The sequence below is a fragment of the Furipterus horrens genome, unplaced genomic scaffold, assembly GCF_987537825.1.
Source record: "Furipterus horrens unplaced genomic scaffold, mFurHor1.1.pri manual_scaffold_7, whole genome shotgun sequence".
Taxonomy (NCBI): Eukaryota; Metazoa; Chordata; class Mammalia; order Chiroptera; family Furipteridae; genus Furipterus; species Furipterus horrens.
The window spans coordinates 109746800-109756673 of NW_028327177.1; the positions used below are offsets into that span (position 1 = coordinate 109746800).

At 39.6% G+C, this 9874-nt stretch overlaps 1 pseudogene; it reads left to right on the forward strand.

The window, feature by feature from the left end:
* Positions 1–212: 212 nt before the first annotated feature.
* On the forward strand, positions 213–1070 carry LOC150005035 (CBY1-interacting BAR domain-containing protein 1-like; annotated as a pseudogene).
* The last annotated feature ends 8804 nt before the right edge of the window (positions 1071–9874 follow it).

The following is a 9874-nucleotide window of genomic DNA, read 5'->3' on the forward strand; positions in this document are numbered from 1 at the left end:
AGAATAGCAGCCACAGGCAGTGAAATAACATCTTCAGCATGTGGAGGGAAAATAACTACCTAAATTCTACACTCAGCTTAACTCTCTCTCAAGTTTAAGAGGGCAGCTCGCAGGCTCCAGCGACAGCAGCGGCTGGCTCCCCAACACAGGCCTGGTGCCTCAGAGCCTGTTGTTGGGCCTCAGTCCAGGGTCATGGCAGTGCTCAAGGCAAGATGTTGAGGCACAGCTTGGAAAACCAGGATGCTCAAACCAGACGACTACAAGATGCTGTCATAAATATGGAGAAGTATTTTAAAGCGCTGTGCCAAATCTTTGCTGCTTATGTGCAGAAAAGTGCCGGACTGCAAGACAAAGCAGACCTCCTGGTGAACCTCAACGTGCCTCTACAGAGACCCCAAACTCAAAGCAGGGCCTGAAAAACTTTGCTGATGAGTTTGCTAAACTTCAGGATTATCAAGAGGCAGAAGTTAAAATACTTAAAGCCAAAGCAGTTGAACCACTGAAAGCTTATAGAACCATTGTAAAAATAAAACGAGATGACCTCAAAGTAGCATTAACATCAGGGAATAGAGAAGCTAAACAGATCAGTTAAGAAAGAACACAGCAGCAAAACCCATCTATCTGATCAACATGTTATTTCACAGGTAAAAACGAAATTACAGAGAGCTACAAAGGATGCTACACGAACAACTCATCATCTGGGGGAAACTACTGACAATTTTGAAAAGCAGAAAATAAAGCATATAAAGGCTTTATTTTCAAAATTTATCACTGTTGAAATGTTATTTCACAGCAAAGGTTTAGAGGTCTACACTGCTGCCTGCCAAAACACACAAAAGATTGACGAAGAAGATTTAGAAGTTTTCTGAAATTCTCCCTATCCACCAGATTATTCATCTTGCTTAGATATTTTAAGGGCAAATTGAAAGTCACCTCTTCAGAGATCACTGTCAGCTAAGTGTGGGTCTGGAGCAAAACAGGTATCCACCTGTCTACTAAGAAAGGATTAACAAGCAGAAAATGATGATGAAGAGGATGATGACTTAGATGTAACAGAAGAAAACAGTTAATTTTCATAAGTAAGTTTCACCTCTCCATTTTTATCTTAATCCAGAATTACTGAATTGTAAAACTTTATACTGGCTTGATACATTAAATCTCAAAATGATTTCCTACTGGAAATAGAAAATAATTAAAGAAAGTTTATGCTGACAAAAATGAAGGCTTAAAAAAATATTACACACCAATCATTTCAACATCCTGTCAAGCAATATGTGATCTTTTTGTATAGGCTCCATTTTTAAAAAAAGATTATGCATTTCAGAAATATCTCATATTAATTAATGCACTATACATAGTTGAAGTTGCAACAGTAAGTAGATGACAAAAAAAAAAAATGTAACAATTCTGCTTGTTTCTTTTAGGTTAAGACACCATGCTTTCATGACCAGAAAAGGACCCTAGATAGTCATTCTGATTAAATACAAATTTTATTCCATGAAGACTTAATCAAAAAGACAATATTTTTTCCCTTCCCTTTTTGTTTTTACTTTTACTACAACCTAAAGTTTCATCATTCAATACATAATTTTACTTTTCAATAACATTGTCATCACTCTTTGGTTAAAGGTATTGGGAGCCTAGAATATGTGTTTCACAGCTATAATTAAAACATAAATTTTAGCTTTGAAAATAAAACCACATTCAGCATGATTCTGATTTTAAAACAAAACTGCTGTCATACTAAAGCTGTTCATGATACTACAACTTTTGAGAAGCTGTAGTTTGGTAATATTGCCTAAGAATACATCATGGGAAAGTATAAATCATTAGAAATAATATGAAAATTTTACCAAATTACTATCTAATAAATAAAAGAATCTATAGTCATTCTTATTCCTGAAAATGTAAACCAGTTTAATCAGAGCCTTTCATTATGTCTGATGCTTTTATTTCTTTAAATGGGGAATTGTACTTTGTTATATCATGAATCCAGTCGGGCATATAAAAATTATGAAATTTATAAAATTATTTGGGAAAACTACAAAAAGCAATTATTCATAACATAAAAATAAAGACTTTCCAGAAAAAAAGGAATAAGAGGGTAATACTGTCAATGGCTGAATAGATAAAAAAGATGTGGGATAGGTGCATACAATGAGATATTCAGCCTTAAAAAAGAAGGAAATCCTGCCATTTGCAACAGCATAGATGAACCTAGAGGACATTATGCTAAATGAAATAAGACATACGCAGAAAGACAAATGCACGATCTCACTTATATGTGGAATCTAAAATAATCAAAATCATAGAAACAGAGAGTGAAATTGTGATTACCAAGGGCTGTTAGGGAGAAATGGGGAGATGTTAGTTAAGAGGTACTGAGTTTCAATTATACAAGCTAAGTTCTGGAGATGTAATGTACAAAATGTGACTATAGTTAATAATACTGTATTGTATACTTGAAATTTGCTAGGAGTTAGCACACATATATGCACTCAAATAATAACTACTGAGGTGATGGATATATTAATTATCATGATTGTGGTGAATATCTCACAATGTATACATATATCAAATCATCAAGTTGTATGTCTTAAATATATACAATTTTAATTGTCAATTAACCTCAATAAAACTAGGGAAAGAAATAAGAGGATAATAGCCTTTCAGACAAAGAATGGAGTTTACTACCACATGCCTTCACTAAAGGACAAAAAGAAGAAAAATGTTTTCAGAAAGATCTTGTACAAGACGAAATTGGAAAAAAAAAAAAAAAAAAGACGAAATTGAGAACAAAGAAAATAATAAATATGTACACAAAGCTAAACAAAAATTAGTTCTATTAAATGATAATAATGGCTCAGATTGGGGAAAAAAAGTAATTTGAATTAATGGACAATGATAATAGTAAGATGTGGAAGATGGGAGGAGGGTGATTATCTTTAATCATTCAACGTACCTGCTAACGTTTTTAAAAGTAACCACTTAAATCAAAGCTAAGCTTTCCAACTCAATAGAGCTTGAAGAAATGGAATTTTTTTAAATCTTAAAGTTCAATCCAGATCCAGAAATACATTAAAAAGATTATACACTGTGATCAAGTGGGATTCAACCCAGAGATGCAAGGATGGTACAATACTTGCAAGTCAATAAATGTAATACATCACATAAACAAAATGAAAGACAAAAATCACATGATCATATCAATAGGTGCTGAAAAAGCATTTAATAAAATCCAGCACCCATTTGTGACAAAACACTCAGCAAAATGGAAATAAGGGTGCATACCTCAACATAATAAAGGCCATATGCAAGAAACCTACAGCCAACATCATACTCAATGGGCAAAAACAAAAAACTTTCCCTTTAAGATCAGGAATAAGACAAGGATGTCCGCTTTCACCACTCTTATTCAACATAATACTGGAAGTTCTAGCCACACCAATCAGACAAGAAATAAAAGGCATTCAAACTGGAAAGGAGGAAGTAAAACTACCATTATTGCAGTGTACATAGAAAACTCTATAGTCTCCACCAAGAACCTACTCAACCTAATAAGTGAATTTGGTGAAATAGCAAGATACAAAGTCAATATTAAGAAATTGAGGGCATTTTTGTACACCAATAATGAAATGTCATGAAGAGAAACTAGAAGAAAAATCCCATTTATTGTAGCAACAAGAAAAATAAAGTACCTAGTAATAAACTTAACCAAGGAGGTAAAAGACCTGTACTCAGAAAACTATAGAACACTGAAGAAAGAAATCAAGGAAGATACAAATGGAAGCATATACCATGTTCATGGATTGGAAGAATTAACATCATTAAAAGGTCCATACTACCCAAAGCAATCTACAGATTCAAAACAACTCCTATTAAAATACCAATGGCATATTCCAAATATCTAGAATAAATATTTCAAAAATGTATATGGAACCAAAAAGACCCCAAATAGCCTCAGCAATATCGAGAAAGAAGAACCAAGAAGGAGGGATTATAATACCTGATATCAAACTATATTACAAGGCCACTATAATCAAACAGTCTGGTACTGGCATAAGAACAGACACATAGATCAATGGAACAGAATAGAGAGCCCAGAAATAAGCCCAGGTCTCTATGGTCAATTAATATTTGATAAAGGGGGTAGGAGCATAAAATGAAGAAAAATAGCCTCTTCAATAAATGGTGCTGGGAGATCTGGACAGGCATATGCAAAAAATGAAACTAAACCACTAACTTTTACCATACACCAGAATAAAATCAAAATGGATAAAAGACTTAAATATAAGCCATGGCACCAAAAATGTCCTAGAGGAAAACATAGGCAGCAAAATTTCAGATATCCCACAGAGCAATATTTTCACTGATATATCTCCTAGAGCAAGTGAGATAAAGAAAAGAATAAACAAAAGGGATTACATCAAACTAAAAAGCTTCTGCACAATTAAAGAAAACATCATCAAAATGAAAAGGGAACCAACCATGTGGGAAAACGTATTTGCCAGTGATACCTTGGACAAGAGTTTGATCCCCAAAATATATAAAGAACACATATGACTCAACACCAGGAAAAAAACAATCCCATTTATAAATGGACGAAGGACCTAAACAGACACTTCTCCAAGGACATACAAAGGGTCCATAGGCCTATGAAAGAATGCTCAACATCACTAACCATCAGAGAGATGCAAATTAAGACCACAATGAGATACTGCCTCACACCAGTCAGAATGGCCACCATTAACAAATCAGCAAACAAGTTGCTGGTGAGGATGTTGAGAAAGGGGAAACCTAGTGCACTGTTGGTGGGAATGCAGACTGGTACAGCCACTGTGGAAAACAGTATGGAATTTCCTCTAAAATCTAACAATGGAACTGCCTTCTGAACCCAGTAATTTCACTTCTGGGAATATACCCTTAGAATCCCAAAACACCAATTCAAAAGAACCTATGCACCCCTATGTTCATAGCAGTACTATTTACAATAGCCGAGTCCCAGAAACAGCCTAAGTGCCTATCAGTAAGTGAGTGAATCAAAAAACTGTAGTATATTTACACAATGGACTACTATGCAGCAGAAAGAAGGAATTCCTACCTTTCACATCAGCTGAATGGCACTGGAGAGTATTATGCTAAGTGAAATAAGCCAGCTGGTGAAAGACAAACACCATACGATCTCACCTATAAGGGAACCTAATGAACAAAAATAAACCAATGTGCAAAATAGAACCAGAGGCATGGAAACAAGGAACAGACTGACAGTGACCAGAGGGGAGGGGGAAGGGGGATAATGGTGGAAAGAAGGGGAAGGGACTAGTCAAAGAACATGTATGAATGACCCATGGACATGGACAACAGCTTGAGGATTGACTAAGGGAGTAGGGGAGGGGCTGTGTGAAGGAGAGGAAAGGGGAAAAAATTGGCACAGCTGTAATAGAAAAACAATAAAAAAATTTTTAAAAGTCAACAAATAGAAAAAGTCTTTAAGCAAATATGAGTAGTCCCTGACTTCAAGAGGCTCAGAATCTCCTCAGGGGGACTTTGAATGCAGTGGACAAGCAAATACGGATAGACTTCTACTAACAATATAAATGCATAAGGTCAAGTACTGATGAGCATAAGGGGAAATGGGTTGTGATAGTCACAGCTTGTGTGAGTATAAACTGGTGCAGTTGCTCCAAAGGGCCACTTGTCATTGGCTCCCCTGGTATTCCCCACTCACTTCGGGGCCCTTAGAGTTGTTCACCCATGTGCAGGTGTGTGCAAAGGGAGCATACATATGGGCATGCTACTGCAGCATTGTGCGAATACCGAGCCCCAGAAACAACCTAAATACCCATTAATAAAGGAATGGGCAAAAGTGCAGTTTAGCCATAATATTTCTCCACAGTAAAAGGAAGACCAGGTAGATCTACTACATTCTATTATCAAATATCTAATATAAAATACTCACCCGACGCCTACACATGCAAACACACACACACACCACATCCCAGGCATAGCAGTTCCAGGCCTAGGACAGGGACCTGACACCTCATAGATGCACAATAAATGTGAACTGAATTGAGCCAAGTACACAGAGAGGGGTCAGAAGAAACAGAGAGATTATGAACCAGGAGGAGCTTCTAGCAGAAAGAGAATAAGAGGGGGGATGAAAGTCCCTGGTTGACACTATGCGAATGCTTTGTGTACATGCAAAGGGCAGAAACAGAGGGAAATCCACAGATACATCTGATGCATAAATGCTTATACTCCTCCCAGGCCCACACCCAAAAGAATCTGGGCATTTGGAATCAGACCCAGACTGAGGGGGAAGAGAAGGCTGGAAAAGGCCCAGGCAGCAAGCCCCCACCTTTGCCTCCTTCCTACACTATCAGCTCTTGACTTCCTGTTTGACCAAACTTGTCAAGTGTGTTTTTGAAATCCCCTATCTTTGGGAAGAGTTATGAGGGAAAGGGAGTCCAGATTTCTCAAGGGGCCACAGTGACCACCCAGCCCACAGCTCTGCACCTCTGCCTTGAACCCTCAGCGAGGGGAAGGTCTGCATTGCCTTGGCCACAGGACTCAGGCTCCTCTCCCATGGGAAGCCTAAGGGTTACATGAATCTTGGGGTGGGGGGGCTGTCTGTCAGTCTCTGTGTTAGTCTGTACATGTGTGTGCACATGTGAGCTTTCATCTGCATGCTCCAATTTGACTTCTATCCTACCACATATAAAATTATCTCTCACTATGTGCTGGGCACAGTTTTGGACACTGGAGATGAATCAGCTCTTTTCTATGTCTGAGTCCTGGCTACCTCTCCTGCCTGTTCATTCACCATTCTGTGCTTTATATGGAATATTAGTACATCCTACACACAATAGGCAGTTTCTCACTGCCAAGTCTTCATTCAGTGCTGTTCCTCCTGTCTGGGACTCCTTTCCTCTCTTACCTGGTCAACATGTTTCTGTCTTTCAGATTTGGTACAGATATTACTGCTTCTAAGAAGTCTTCTCTGTCATCCCTCTGTTCCTAGTTGGGCTAGGTGTCACTCTTCAAAATCTTCATCATGTCCTGGGTTTATGTCTATTGTGGAACATATAGCAATACTAAAACTGACATTAAAGGAGTGATTCCTATGTTCCAGGAGTGGTACTAAGCATTTAACATGTATTAATGTATTTAAGCATCATAATATCCCTATGAAATAGGAGAGCTTCTAGATGCATTCCTGAAAGTCGTTATCTCTCTCTTTTGTAAAAAAAAATAATTCAGCTCTAATTCTGTTGGGAATAGCAATGTGCTCAGTTTAATAATCACATCTCATTCCTTTTTGCAATTAAATTCTGACCAATAGAATGTAGGTGGAAGTTGTTAGGGGACAGTTATGGGAAAACTCTTTAAAGTGTGCCTCATGCAGCTGGAAAACACATGTTGCCCTTCCTCTTTACTCCCTCTTCCAGCATGGAATGTTAACATGATGGCTTGAGCCACAGTAGTCATCCTGCAACCATGAGACAATCTTGAAAAGGAAGGCTACATGATAAAAATGATGGAATAGCAAAACAGAAGTAAGTACAACTTTTGATAGGGCCAAGTAAACTTCTAATGGGCCAAACCTCCCAGTGATAATAACTATTAATTCTGTACAAAATTAAAAACACAACTATCTAAAGGCACTGGAGAGCAGGGGAAAAAAGCAGTTAAGTTCTGGATGGAAGTTGACAATGGGATTAGGGATAGGGAATAGGTTCTTTCCCATCTTTATGTTTTTTAGCTTGAAGATGGTTCAAAGTCAGCTTAAGCAGACACTGAGCAGAGAGCATCATGTGGGATGACTAAAGCTCTTATAAAAACCCGTAGTTTTTCTGGCTTAAAAAGCAGAAGATAAAGCTTGGGGAAACCTTGGCTGCTAGAAAGTGAAAGGGGAATTCTAAAAAGGAAATGGCAAAAGATGAGGAGCCCTGAATTCTATGCACAAACTGTCACACCTCTGGTGAGTGCTGACCCATGCTCTCACAGAGCAGACTCAAAGCTGCCCATCTGTGGATAAAGAGAACTCAGTGAGATTTGCATCACTGCCCCAGGAACAGTTTGCAGTTGGAGGCCAACCAAGGTAATTACCAGCTAAAACAAAAAATCAACACTCTGTAAGAATATAACAAAGCCCAGTGCCTCCACAATATTACACTCATAATGTGCAGGATACGATAAAAAATATTAGTCAACCTACAGGAAGAACAGGAAAACATGACCAACTTGCAAGAGAAAACACAATTAATGGAGACCCAGATGTTGGAATTAGAAGGCAAAGATTTTAAAGCAGTTATTATACTTATGATCAAGGATGTAAAGATAGTGCAGTAGCAATGAATGAAGATGGGAACAGATGTTTGTGATGGTGTCTCTGGGCTGAGCACACCTGGAGAAGATGGGATACCCATGCAGAGCTGGGATTGAGAGGGGAGAGAGAAAGACAGGGGAACGAAGGGGAAAGGGGTAAGGGAGAGGAAAACATAGGAGTGAGGTGGTAAAAGAGAAAAGTGAAGAAAAAAGTGCAGAATAGCAAGTGCCTGGGCTCCAATGGCTGCAGAACAGTGTCCTGAGAAGTGACACCTGCCCCTGCCTCCTCACCTCTGTGACCTGAGAGTTGTCCTTTTCCATGTGTCTTGGTCCTCATCCTGTCACCTCAGGAGCATTGTTCATCCTGTGACCCTCCAACTCCAGCTTCCTCTGAAGCTGCTACATCCAGGCAGAGATATCCCAATACTCATCCAATGTGCAGGGAGAGGAAAAGGGAAGCAAACACAGGCTCTACTCGGCAGTAGGAGAGTTACAGTATAGGACTCATCCTGTACAACTGCAAAGCCCCTTCCCACCCCCACTCCCAGCTTCCATCCATGCGATGGGCACCATCAACCCACGTGGACTTGCACCCAGTTGCTCCTAGGAGGGCTCCATCTGGACAGCTGGACCACCAGCCAACACTGCCCAACCACGCCTTCATGTGGAGGTGCAAAGGAGCTGTGTTGGTGTTGAGAGTGGTCTTGGGAGGACTCTGGGTACACTCAGACAAACAAAGAAATTCAAAGTACAGTTTCTGCAAGTACAACACCCAAGTCATAGCCATTTGTTCACTAGCAGCAGCAAACAGAACAAAAGTAAACATCACATTTACCCCCTTGCCCCAGTCACCTTCACGGCTGATTACTGCCCCTTGTAATGGTTTTATGAGATTGCCAGGACAGTCTTCTCTCCCACTTTATATACGTGAAAACTGAGGCCATCAAAACATAAGAAATGGGTTTCATTTTGCACAGTGATGTACCAAAAATAGCAGATGTAGGTCTACAACCCAGGGGTCCTGCGCCCCAGCCAGAGCTGTCCCATGAACCAGAGAGGCAGGTGCCTTTCCTGTATCCTGTGCTACCCTACCGCCTACCATTGCTTGTGATGTAGGCATGTTCATCTCCATTCAGCTATGAGCTTTTAGAAGATAAGGATTGTGTCTCTTCACTGCTGTCTCCAGCAGCCAGCATGGAGGAGACAGAGACTTGGAAGTATGACGTAAAAGCTTAAATCAGCCTTGAGCAGAGAAGGCTAAGCTGCATTGCAAGGCAGACCTCCAGGAGTCGCCCCTTCTCTCCCAGCAAGCACGTGACCGTAGCCACCCCAGCGTTGGGAGACCACCAGCATAAACACAACATATGTCATCTTCAGGCAAAGGAAATTGAAAGCAATGAACACAGTTGGCCACCTTTTTTTCCCTAACATCCCTTTAAAAACATGCAGGCAAAGCAATTGGTTCAGAACCTGGGGAGCTGGAATGCATTTACGGGCCCTGAGTTTGTCCAACCAGAACCTGCATATCCAGAGACACCCCCCACCC